The sequence below is a fragment of the Mus musculus genome, chromosome 5, assembly GCF_000001635.26.
Source record: "Mus musculus strain C57BL/6J chromosome 5, GRCm38.p6 C57BL/6J".
NCBI classification, from domain to species: domain Eukaryota; kingdom Metazoa; phylum Chordata; class Mammalia; order Rodentia; family Muridae; genus Mus; species Mus musculus.
Genome location: NC_000071.6, coordinates 134,055,921 through 134,069,241, shown reverse-complemented (window position 1 = coordinate 134,069,241; position 13,321 = coordinate 134,055,921). Strand labels below are relative to the sequence as shown.

Here is a 13,321-nt window from a genome sequence, read left to right as displayed (position 1 = left end):
CAGGTGTAGCTATTGATCTCAGTGCCTCTTCCAGTTTGCTGCTTGCTTGCTTTGTAATGTATCATTGCTTCAAGAACGGCTTTGGCTCCACAGTATCATTTTATCATAAAAATAAATAGCATGGACAGGAAAAGAAAACCTTCACCTTAAGCTTTGCTGTGCCTGAGGAATTTGTTTGTTTGTTTGTTTTTCTCTAAAGAAAGACCCAGGTACACATTTCCCTGCACTCTGCTCCCAAGAGTAGGTCGTAAAGTCTCCACTGATTGGCTAATGGAATTGTTCAGTGCTTTGCTTTCTAGGTTTTCCATGACTGTAACAAAATACTTGTTACAGACTACTTACAAAATAGAGAGGTTTATTTTGTCTCATGGCTCTGGAGGTTCTTGTTATGTGTGCCCATAGATTTTAACCTCTACTGAAGGCAGCACATCATGGTGGGTCCTGAGACCAACAGGAGGGGAAGGCTTGAATATGCTTGGCCCAGGGAGTGGCATCATTAGAAGAGGTGACCTTGTTGGAGAAAGTGCGTCACTGTGGGGGTTGGCTTTGAGACGGTCCTCCTAGCTATCTGGAAGCCTGTCTTCTCCTGTTTGCCTTTGGAACAAGATGTAGAACTATGCCAGTGCTGTGTCTTCCTGCATATGCCATGCTTCCTGCTATGATGATAATGGACTAAACCTCTGATTCTGTAAGCCAGTCCCAGTTTCATGTTTGCCTTTATAAGAGTCGATGTGGTCCTGGTGTCTCTTCACAGCAATAAAAACCCTAACCAAGACAGAAGTGTCTTTCACATCTCCAGCAGATGAACGACAGAAAAGACAGGTGAACCACATTTGCTGCTTTTAGACAGATTCCTGGAATTCTGTGTTTGTCCTGGGGGTAGTTCTGTTTAGTGGACATGGTCTATTACATCTAAACTTGGTTTTATTTCTCGATTCTTTGCAGCTGTGACCATCCATGGCTACTTCAAGTTCTAATTATCAGATTTTATCAACATCTGGTAAGAAATAGAGCATTGCTTATTTTGGGGTGACTTCTCTGTGCTTGCTGTGTAGCCAGGGATTTCCCCAGCCACTTTCACAGTTCCTCTTGTTTCACACACTTTACACTAGGTGGCAGTGGTTCCCTACTAATAACTCAGGGACAACCTCTGGTTGCAGAGACAGCTCACTTCAGAGGTTTCTAGAAAGGGTTAAATGCCACCTTGTAGCTAGGAAGGTAGGCCAATGAATTGCAGTGTGAATTTTCCAGTAGGAACCTTCCACTGATTGTTAAGGTCCTCAGGGGGCACAGACAGCACTCCACATACAAACCTATTGTTTTTCTGAGAGAAGGTAGTAGCTCTGATCCCCAAACACAATGTAGTAACCCAAGATGTTCTCAATATATCCCCAGAGCCTGGGGGTAGGAGCTTACATGGTAGAAGGAACTCTGTAGATTTAATTACACTGAATATTGTGGAATGGATATCTTATCCAGGTTATCCAGGAAGGCTCAAAGGAAAGGAGGGGACAGGAAGATAAGACAAATGTGATGCTATGTAGTGTTGGAGGATGTGCCGTTTATACCTAAGCCACTCGGGAGAGACACTGGAACACAGGAGAGGAGGGAGACGGGGTCGGGGGAAGAGGAGGAAATGAAGAGGAGGATGAGAGAGGAGGATGAGAGAGGGGGGATGACTTGAAGATGCTGTCCTTTTGGCCCTGATGGAAAGAGTCACAAGGCTGGAAGGAAGAGGAGGAGGAAGGGGAGGAGGAGAACGAGGAGGAGAAAGTGGAGAAGGAAGAGGAGGAAAGGAGAAAGAAGAGTTGAAAACAGAGGGAGAAGATGAGGAAGAGGAGGGGAAAAAGGGGAAGAGAAGGAAGGGAGGAGGAGGAAGATGAGGAACAGAAGGAAGAGGAGGAGGAAGAAGAGGAAGAAGTGGAAGAAAAGGAGGAATTGAGGAGGAAGAAGAGAAGGAAGAGAGGAGAAGAGGAAGAAGAGAAGGATGAGAGGAAGAGGAGGAAGAGGAGGCAGAAGAGGAGGGGGAAGAGGAGACAGGAGACAATTTGGAGATGCTATCCTGCTGTCTCTGATGATGGAGGAAAAGCCTCAAGCCAAGGACTGCAGGCATCTTCTAGGATCCAGAAAAGACAAGGAAATGAATTCACTCTTAGAGTCCCCAGAAGGAGGCCAGCCCTAGTGGCCTCTTCACCTTAGAACTTCCATCCCCAGAACCATTCAAGAATCGACTTGTGTTATTTGAAGCCACGTCTTTGGGGGTTGCTCATTACAGCATCCTGAAGAAGCCAATATGCGTCCTGTCCCTTTCTCTTCCTGGTCTTTTATTCAGTGCTTGGTCCCTTTTTGTAGGTCTCAGGGGACACTGGGCTTCCCCGGGAGAGCCTCTTTATTTCCAACTGACTCCTTGGTTAGTTTGTAAGAATTACAGTGTAGTAAAATCACTTCCGTGTCTCCACAGGACCGTGGTTCTCAACCACCCTACATGCTGCAACCCTTTAATACAGTTCCTCACGGTATGGTGACCCCCAACCATAACATGATTTCGTTGCTACTTCATGACTGTAATTTTGCTACTGTTATGAGTCATAATGTAAATATCTGATATGTAGCCCCTGTGGGAGTTTTGACCTACAGGTTGAGAACTGTTGGCACAGGATGCTTGATGTTCAGTCTCTGGTTCTAACATCAGCCCCAAGAGCACACAGTTGAATTATTCAGTCTCCAGTGCCAACTACAGATCCGCACTTGGCAGGGGCTGAAAGGGTGTCTCATTTAATTCAACATTTTTGTTTTTTTTTCGGTAACACCTCATGCATCTCCATCAAGCCTTGACTTGCTAAGTAGTTGAGGCTGGGCTTGCCTCCTGCCTCAGCACCCCTCCCCCAAGTTCTGGGAGTCCTGGTGAGCACTGCTGCTCTTGGTCCTCAAGGAGTGCTTGTAAAATGCCTAACTAATCTAGCATCTCGTCCCTTCTGAGAGGCTCAGTGGCAGAGCACTTTCCAGGAAGCGAGGGGCTGAGGAGAGTGACTTCTTTGTAGTGTGCCTGCCTAGAATCTCCAAGTGAGCAGCCAGAGTGTGGCTTAGTGGAAGAGTGCCTGCTTAACCCACAGAAGGCCTGTGTTCAAGCCCTAGTACACAGACACACAGGTGGATAGAAAGACACACAGAAAAACACAGAGACAGACAGACAGACAGACACACACACAGACATGCACACACACACACACACACACACACACACACACACACACACACACACACACACTCACACACAGACACACACACACACAAACACACACACACACTCCCATACCATAGTTGGGTGGGTACATTTCTAGGGATAGGCATTCTATGAGGAGGTTGCCCTGGAATTATTAATAAAAAACTGGAAAAGGAGTATGTGGCCTTCTGGGGCCAGGGCAGAGGTTTGGAGATCTTAGTGTCTTTCCTGTGCAGGGACATCTTTGGCATTGTGTGTGTGTGTGTGTGTATGTCTGTGTATGTATGTCTGTGTACATGTATGTCTCTGTGTGAATGCATGGGTTTATATGTATGTATGTGTGCGATATGTGAGAGCATGTGTCTGCCTATCTGTCTCTCTGTGTGTATTTGTGTGTGTGTGTGTATGAGTATGTTTGTGCCTGTGAGCGTGTGTCTCCTATGGCTGCTAAGGTTTGGATCTTAAATACACACAAAGACACAGTGTTGGTGATTTTTGTTCTGAAGGGGCTGCTGTTGGGAGGTGGGGGGACCTTTAGAGATGAGGCCCAGTAGTGAATCTTTTTTTTTTAACTTATTTATTTATTATATGTAAGTACACTGTAGCTGTCTTCAGACACACCAGAAGAGGGAGTCAGATCTCATTACGCGTGGTTGTGAGCCACCATGTGGTTGCTGGGATTTGAACTTCGGACCTTCGGAAGAGCAGTCGGGTGCTCTTACCCACTGAGCCATCTCACCAGCCCCCCAGTAGTGAATCTTTATATCATTGGGATGTGCTTTTAAAGGGGACAGCTGAACTTCCCTCTCATTTTTGCCTCTTGGCCACGAGGTGAATAGCTTTACTTTGCTCTCGGACACTCCTATAGGTGGCCTCAAAAGTTCTGTCCAGGTATGGACCAGAACGGCTGCAGTTGGGAACCCAGATAAACTTTCCATTTAGAAACAACCTTGCTAACGTGGCAGAAATGAGGGCATTAGAAAGAGAGCCTCTCTTCCATCTATCAGGCCACTGGAAACAATAGACCCCAAGAAACAGGAATTTCTTCAGGAGTCTCTCACTGGGAGAAGGAAAAGGCTGGAAGCCTGGTGCCTGGCAAAGTGGAGCTTGTTTCGAGAGAGATTTCTCACTGTTCTGGTGACTTCTCAACCACTTCACTGGGCAGACTGGAGCTGAGGCAAAGCTGGGGCAGTGGCGGGTGGGTCCGAACCTAGCTCCTCCGAGAAAGGTTCAATTTCACTTTTAATTGTTTGTGTATGTGTGCGCATGCGTGTGTGTGTGTGTGTGTGTGTGTGTGTGTGTGTGTGCGCGCGCGCATCTCTCTCTCTCTCTCTCTCTCTCTCTCTCTCTCTCTCTCTCTCTGTGTGTGTGTGTGTGTGAGAGAGAGAGAGAGAGAGAGAGAGAGAGAGAGAGAGAGAGAGAGAGAGAGGGCGGCCGGCGCACGAGAGTACAGGTGGCCTCCTGAAGCTGGAAGAGAATGTCAGATCCCCTGGTGCTGGCATCATAGGGAGTTGTGAACCACCTGACATGGCTGAGGGGAAAAGAACTCTTGTCCTCCGGAAGAGCAGCAAGTGCTCTTCAGGTAGAGGCATTTTCCCACCCCCATCCCCGCGCCTCTCAGCTATTTAAATTACGCTTCACATAAGGACCCTGAAGGTGGACTCGGAAGGTGGGGTATCACTGGACTTCCGTCACCGTTCCTTGTCCCAGTGTCTTAGGTAAAACATTTGACCCATTTACATATGTGTGTGTGTGCACACGTGTGGAGGTCAGAGGATACCATGAAGCAGTCAGTTCTCTGCTTTCAACGTGTGTGTCATGGTGATTGGCCGCAGATCATCAGGCTGGGCTGAACGCTCTTTTACATGCAACATCCTCTCAAAACCCTAATTGACTTACTGAGCAAAGGTGGGTCCAGGGGCCCAGGCTCTGACCCTAATATCTCCAGTAATGGTAATGATCGCAAGTGTTTTGTTATAATGTCTGCAGCTGATAACCGCAGGTGCTCATCGGGGGCTGAGATCTTGGCCTAATAGCACTCCTCAAGGTCCTTGGGAAGATACCTGGCACATGAGAAGCCACAGGCCTAGCCTTTAAGGCTGGGCTACTCATTAGTGGGAAAGATAGCGGAGATGGCCACTAGGGGGCGCTCCGAATCCATAACAAAGTCTGCAGAGTTGCTGAACAGCTTGGAAATATCCTGGACCTCACAGTTGCCAATGTTCTGGTAGACTGGGAGGGGGAGGAAAGAGGAAGGGAAGGAAAGGAAAGGGGGAAGGGGACAGTGTAGGGGAGGGGAGAGGTGAGGTGAGGTGAGGTGAGGTGAGGTGAGGTGAGGTGAGGTGAGGTGAGGTGAAGGCTCCGTTGCCTGCTTACTTGGGCAGCAGTATCCCGTTATGGCTCAGCCTGTAGCCCATGAGCAGGGGATCTATTAGCCCATCAGTTCGGTTGGCACCTCTTGTTTTAGGGCACGATTTGGGGGATCTTCCACGTTAGCACAGTCCTGGCTTATGATCCAGGCTCCCCTCACAGTAGCTGGTGGAACACACTGATTTCAAGGCTGCAGAGGGTTCTGGGACTTGTATTTCAGGCTCGGCGAGGAACGTGAACCTTGAGAACCTGCGGTTTCTCTGTCCTTTGTAGCCCAACAAGTCAGACTATAGAGGGGGACGAGGAGACCATCATTCTTCGGTGTCAATTTCTTCCTTCCTTCCTTTCTCCTCTCTCTCTCTCTCTCTCTCTCTCTCTCTCTCTCTCTCTCTCCTCTTTCTTTCTTTCTTTCTTTCTTTCTTTCTTTCTTTCTTTCTTTCTTTCGTATTTATTTATTTATTTTAAATTAAATTTTTTTTTTTTTTTTTAGATATGATCTCTTGGAGTCCAGGCTGACCTTGAACTTGCTATGGAGCTGTCTGTGTGTGTGTGCGTGTGTTGCACCGGTTCGCGTGTGCACTTGGAGACCTGAGGGTTTCTTCCTTTGTTACTAAGAACCCAGAGCTTGCTGATTGCATCAGTATCACTGACTCTGAGAATCCCCTTTTCTGCCTCCCGAGTGCTAGGGTTATACGCAGCCTCCACTCCCACACAGCTTTTCTGTGGGTACTTGGAGGCCTGTACTCTGGTTCTCATGCCTGCGTGGCCAACGTTTTACCCACTGAGATGTCTTCCCTGCTCTCTCTCTCTCTCTCTCTCTCTCTCTCTCTCCTTCTTTCTAAAAGTCAAGTCCTGGGGACACGTGGTGCACAGCCATACATGCAGGCAAAACACCAGCACACATAAAATAAAAATAAAGGTTAAATAAACAGGGGCTAGAGAGATGGCTCAGAGATTAGGAACACTGGCTGTTCTTCCAGAAGACTCGGATTTAATTCTCAGCATCCAAATGGCAGCTGACAACTGTCTGTGACTCCAGTTCCAGGGGATCTGAAGCCCTCTTCTAGACATACGTGCAGGTAAGACATGAATGCACATGAAATAAAAATAAGTAAATCAAAAAAAAGATGCCCCCTTCAAACTCCTCTTGGGAAAGGTAGGTTCAATGATAATTTTCAAACCCATTTCAAAGACTTGGGGTAGGGCACCAAGTTCCTACTCCCCAAACGCTCTAGTTGTCCAGTACCCAGAAGGCACTTGTAAACGTGCACATTGTCTTCGTAGGGCAAGCATCAATGGGATGATGTGTTAGTTGTTTTGTGAGCCTCTAAATCCTAAGCCCTGTGTGTATCTGGTGCTTGGGCAGGAAGGAAGATTAGCCTGGGGTCTGCATAGCCTTCTGCTCTTCGCCTCTTCCCTTCCAAGCTAAACATCTTCAACTGACTTTATCTTTCAGATGAAAACCTTGGCAGAAGGAGATTTATTTGGTACCGTGAGCTTCTCTTGTAAATAGCTCCCCGGGTGCCGTGTCTACAACCCACCTGTCAGCCCTTGGAGTGGAGGAGGCTGTGTGTTATTGATCCCGACCTGTGGCTGCACCCAGCATGGTACTAGTATCTAGCAGGTATTCAATCAATGTCCTCTGCATGTAGAGATAATGAGGAGGGAAAGGAGGGTCTTATGGGGGGCTCACTGCAAGAGAGACTGCAGGATGTGGGAGGAATAGGGATCCCGGGGATAGCCTGGAGGACGAAATTAGCCAGGGATGGAGGAAGGAAAAGAGCTAGACCACGTGATATGGCAAGCACAGAATACTTGCTGCACACATGGAAGTACATATGAGAGGGGCAGTCTTCCTCTAGCTGTTGTTACTTGGGACATGGAGAATAGGGAAGAGAGGAGAGTGCCCAATTGGCCCAGGCTCCTATTCATAAGAGAGATACCCGCTTTCCCTTAGGTGTTAACTACCCCTTTCTTGGACTGAGATGAGATTTAAGAATTCCAGTGTGGCTCAGTGGTAGAGCCCCTGCCTAGAATCCCCCAGTGAGGGGCTGGGGGTGTGGCTCAGTGGTAGAGCCCCTGCCTAGAATCCCCCAGTGAGGGGCTGGGGGCGTGGCTCTGTGGTAGAGCTCCTGCCTAGAATCCCCCAGAGAGGGCTGGGGGCGTGGCTCTGTGGTAGAGCTCCTAAACAGCATTCTCAAGACCTTGGATTTGATCATCAGCACCACAATAAATAAATGAATGAATAAAAGTCAATTAAAAAATTATTGCCTTCTTTCAGGTGGCCTGTGTATTTGGTATTAGCTTCACACTAGTTCAGGAATCCCAGGACAGTCCCAGCTCTGACTCATACTGTGTTTCTCAATGTCAGGATCCTAGTCTACACTTGGGGTACAAGAGCCCTGTTTTCTGTCAGCTGGGCTGCTGCTCATATGTGTGCAGCGATTGGAAGGGACCTGGGGTCTGTGGAGCTCTTATAGTGGCATGGCTGACTGATGCTTTGTAGCTGAGCCTCTGGTGTACCGGTGCATCTGCTTTCTGGCTGAGTACACAAACCTTAAGTGCACTCACCCCACCCCCCACCCCTTGGCTTCCAGGGCTCTGCATACTGCTGTGCAGACTGAGCTCTTCACTGGGAACTGGGTCAGGATGGGTGGTACTGTGTATCTACTGCAGCCTTAGTGGGCTGAGAGGTCAGCTCCTGAGAGGGGGGTCAAGTAGAAGCCCTATGTGCATACATACATGTGTATGGTGTGTTTTCACATGCACATCTGTGCATAAATATGTGTGTCATGTGATTAGTATAGACAGATGACAAACTGCACTCATGTTTATCACAGTGCATGCTTTATATATGTATATGTATACATGTGTCATGTGAACAGTATGTGCACAGGTTATTTGCTATGCATTTTTGTATACATGTGGTACACACTGTGTGTGTCTGTATATATGAACATTCAGTGTGTATACAGGTGGCACATGAGTACATGCGCACAGTACATGACAGACATTTTGTGTGCCTTTAAGTGTGCATGTATACCCATGGAACTTGCTTTGTGCCTTTATGTATTCATATGTTGTGTGCACATACATGCAAATGCCATGTGAACATTTATGTATGCACATTACACGCTATGTGTTCATGTATAAAGTGCACACTTTATACATACATACATACATATGGGTGCATATACATACATACATACATACATATATATATATATATATATATATATATATATATATATATACCTGTACATGGCATCAAGCAATATGTGTATTGATACATATGCATGCATATGTATGTTTGCATATGTATATAGTGTGCCAAATTAAGGCGCCATGAACATTGTATATGCTCAGCACATGCCTATAGGTATGTGTATCACATGTATGCCTACATGCAAATGCTATGTGAGCAGTATGTGCACATAGTATGCGTTGTGTGTTTCTGCATATGTGTATGTGTGCTTGTTTGTATGAACGTATGGATATGCAGATGTCATGTGAGGAATCTGTACATTTGGCACATGCTGTGTATGTCTGTGAACAGTGCACACTGTGTGCCTGTGTGTATGTTCTGTATATGTACATGAACATATGTAGATGAGAGCAGCATGTGTACAAGTATGTGCTATGAGTACATGTGTGTCTGTGGCACATATTTTTGTCTGCATGCATGTACCTGCTGTGTACATATATGAAGGTAGCAGGTGGGAAGCATACATATGCTATGATATACACATGTATGCTTGTGATAGAGCACATGTGTCTATATGTATAGCTGTACATGCCATGTACATATGAGGAACATACGCATGTAACAAATGTGTGTGTTTGAATTGTTCATGTGTGCACATGCTACACAGGCTGCAAATATGTGTATACTGTATGTGTGGATGCTTGTGGCATATAAGCAATATCTGTGTATAGCATGTGATGTGTTTACTTGTACCCCTATATAGGTGTTGCATAGGATACACCTGTGCATTTATGGTATGCTTTTCAGATATGCAATTGGTATTTTAGTGGTTTGTGTATGTGACATTTGCTATGTGTTCCTGTATACATGTGGTGCATAGTGTGTTCATGGTATTCAAGTGGTATATGTTGTGCATGTAAGTATGTATATAAGTGGTGTGTAGTGTGCATTTCTACTGTGTACGTCAGGTATGCAGGTGGCAAGTGGTTATTTTGTGCACGTGACACTTTTGTGTGTGCATGTATATATGTGGTATACAATGTGTGCATGCATGTGGTTATCAGCAGCGTAAGTATGTGGTATCTGTATGTGCAAGTGTGTGTTGTATATGCATATGGTGCCCGATGTCTGCTGTTCTCCATGCCGGATGTATGTGAGTTGGAGGTGAATGAGTCTCTTGGGAGAGCATGGAGAAGCCCGGCCTCACACTCAATCTCCCTCCCCGCGATTGCCTCAAGGCAGATTCTATCACTTGCATGCAGGCGCTTGGCAGCCTCGATGTGAAGGCAATGCTGCCTCCTATTTCTCCCTGTCAGCAAGATGGAGCTCAGCCTTTGAAACCAGACACTCAGGAGACCCTTGACCCTTTCTTAGAGGTTGAGGGGCACCTGCGTGTGGGGCAGACAGTGAAGTGCGCCCATGGTCTTGCTTCCAAGAACACCCCAGTGCAGGGTCCTAGCTCTTCTCTGACATCTGCTCTGCAGGTTGTCCTCGGAGGCCCTGGATGCCACAGTGACAGTCAGGGGCCTCAGGATAGAGGTGACTGAAACACGGAGGCAGATAGTGTCACTCCACATCAGGGAGACAAGCTCTTCGCCTGTGGCTGGACCTTGGGCTGCCACGGAGTGCAGACACAACCATATGGAAATCAGATACGACCGAAAGCAGTTTTCTGCCGACTTGACTCTCAGTTCACTTGTGAGAGCAAGTACCCAGTCAAGGCAGTTTACTCTGCAGTGACGGGAGTGTTGCAAACATACTTCCAGCTAGCTAATGTGACACGGGCCATGGCCAAACTTCATCAGTAACTGCTCATCCCAGTGACCTGCTCTCAAAATGTAGTGTGTGTGCGCGAGTGCCTTCTCCCATCTTGCCTTCCTCCCCTTCCTCTTCTTCCACCTCCTCCCCCCTCCTTTTCCCCCTCCTCCTTCCTCCTCCTTCTCCTCTTCTTGCTTTGTCCTGGAAGACTTGGCACTCACTACACAGCCCTGGCTAGCTTCAAACCATAGGCAACCCGCTTGTCTTAGTGTCTTGAGTGCTAGGATTCCAGGCCAGCTCAAATATCCTCTGCTCTCCTTCCTTTCCCTCGGATCTCCTCCTCTTTCCTCTTTTTTCTTTTTTGAGCTAGGTGTTACCATGTTGCCCAGGCCAGGCTCAAATTCCCGATCCTTCAGCTTCAGCTTCCAGAGTGCTGAGAGTACAGATGTGTGCTACCATGCCCCATATTGGCAGAGTTCTCTAGGGCCATCTAAAGGAGTGGTAGAGTGCTGGGCACGGCAGAGGCTCACCTAACATGCATGAAGCCCCTGGTTCCATGCTTAGCACTGCACAATCAGGCACAGTGGCTTATTCCTATAATCTCAGCACTTGGGAGGCGGAGACAGGAAGTTTAGGAGTACAAAGCCAGCCTTGGATATCTGCGTGGGAAGTTCAAAGCCAGCCTGTGTTATGTGAGATTCTGTATTGCAACATGAACACATGCATACACGGGGCGGGGGGGGGGGGAAAGCAGTGGGGGTAGGGAGAGGGGGAGGGGAGGGGGAGGGAGAGGGGAGGGGAAGGGGAAGGGGGAGGGGAAGGGGGAGGGGAAGGGAGAGGGGGAGGGGAGGAGGAGGGAGGGGAGGGGGAGGGGGAGGGGGAGGGACTTAAGTGCTATCCACACTCCCATGTTCTGGAGATGATGGTGACTGGGAGTTGATTAAGGACTGACTGTGTGAATTGACCGGTTCCAGGTCACAGTATTCAACACCTCACACAACTAGCTCCTTTTTAAAAAAATGATGTATGTGCGTGTGTGTGTGTGTGTGTGTGTGTGTGTGTGTGTGTGTTTGTGCAGGTGCCCACAGAAGTCAGGAGAGGATGTCAGATCTCCTGAAGCTGGAGTTACAGGTGATTGTGAACTGTCTGATGTGGGTGCTGGGACCTGAACTCAGGTCTTCTGCAGGAGCTGCACGCACCTTTAACTGCTGAGCCACCTCTCCAGCCCCCATGCTAGTGCCTTGATCTCTGAGATCAACTTAATCACAGGTCAATGAGATGTCTGCTATACATGACAATCAGATGTGTTACTTCACGGGAGGTGCCGCACGCATTCCCATCCTTGTAGAAAAGGCTCCATGAAACTTTGCTCTTATTAGCTATAAATAATACCTTCCCTGTTTATTTATCCTTCGTCACATTCCACAAATAGCTGAAGTAGCTTATGCTAAAACAACACAATAAGAAAGACAGGGTGTTGGGGGCACAGGGCAGGGAGATAGCTCAGGATAAAGGGAAAATAAAAGGGAAACAGAAAGCCTGAGAATGACATGCTCACAGGGGTGTGACAAGAGCAGATGGACAGGTTTTATGATTTCAGGATGGTGTAAAAATGACAGGCATTCCATATAAACAGACCTTTGAATCTTGAAAGGAGCAATTGTTCCATTTGCACTTTTATATTGTTCATTGCAGGGACAGAACCTCATGCCTTATGCAGGTCAGGTCAGTACTCTACCACTGAGCCATGCCCCAGCCATGCCCCACGCTCCCTTGGGGATTCTAGGCAGGGCTTTACCACTGAGCCACACCCCTCAGCCCCTCACTGGGAGGTTCTAGGCAGGTGCTCTACACTGAGCCACGCCCCCCTCATTTGTCACCTTTTAATTTCCCCAGCTCCTATATTCTTATTTCTAGACAACCACTAATCTACGTTCTGTCTGTGAATTTTCCCACTTGGGGACATCTCATTTAAGTGGAGAGATGTACTATGTGGCTTTTATGTCTAGCTTGTCTCTCCAAGGACAGCGTTTATTTCAAGATGCATCTATTTTGTTGCATTCATCATAATTTCATCCTTTCAAAGGCAGAGTAATATTCCACTACACAAGTCTATCACCTTGCATTGAGTAATGCATCCATTATGTACTACTCTCTTAGTTTCATTTCTTGTTGCTGTGAAAGAGGGATTATTTGGTTTCTGATTCCAGGTCATAGATGGCTGTCACTGTGGAGAAGTCAATGCCGCAGGAACTTGAAGCAGCCTCTCACATCTGCAGTCAAGAGCTGGAAGTGGGAGGTGAGATGTCTCAGTGGGCAGAGGAGCTTGCGGCCAAGATTGATGACCTGAGTTCACGCCCATGGTGAAAAGAGAGAACTGACTCTTGAAAGTTGTCCTCTGGCTTCTATAGGCCTCCACTCCTTCCAAAATATATGGAATAAAAATATAGAATCTAGGGGTGGGGTGCTGAACAGATGGCTCAGTGGTTAAGATTACTGGCTGCTCTTCCAGAGGTCCTGAGTTCAATTCCCAGCAACCACATGGTGGCTCACAACCATCTGTAATGTGGTCTGATGCCCTCTTCTGGCATGCAGGTGTACATGCAGATAAAGCACTCATATATAAAAATAAATAAACCTTTTAAAAAAGGACAAAAGTATAGAATTCTGAGAAAGAGCCAAGAGAAAATGAATATAGGCTTGTGCTTTGCTCTCTTTCTTTTTGCCTGTCTTTCTCTGTCTGTCTGTCTGTCTGTCTTTATCTC

At 47.2% G+C, this 13,321-nt stretch overlaps 1 long non-coding RNA gene across 1 annotated transcript in view; it reads left to right on the top strand.

The window, feature by feature from the left end:
• Positions 1-13,321, top strand: part of Gm40339 — a 43,759-nt gene that overhangs the window by 20,291 nt on the left and 10,147 nt on the right. The window contains exons 2-5 of the long non-coding RNA XR_868578.3: positions 946-1,000; positions 6,084-6,672; positions 7,050-7,217; positions 12,767-12,855. This is a non-coding gene — a long non-coding RNA (predicted gene, 40339). The remainder of the gene's footprint in view (positions 1-945; positions 1,001-6,083; positions 6,673-7,049; positions 7,218-12,766; positions 12,856-13,321) is intronic.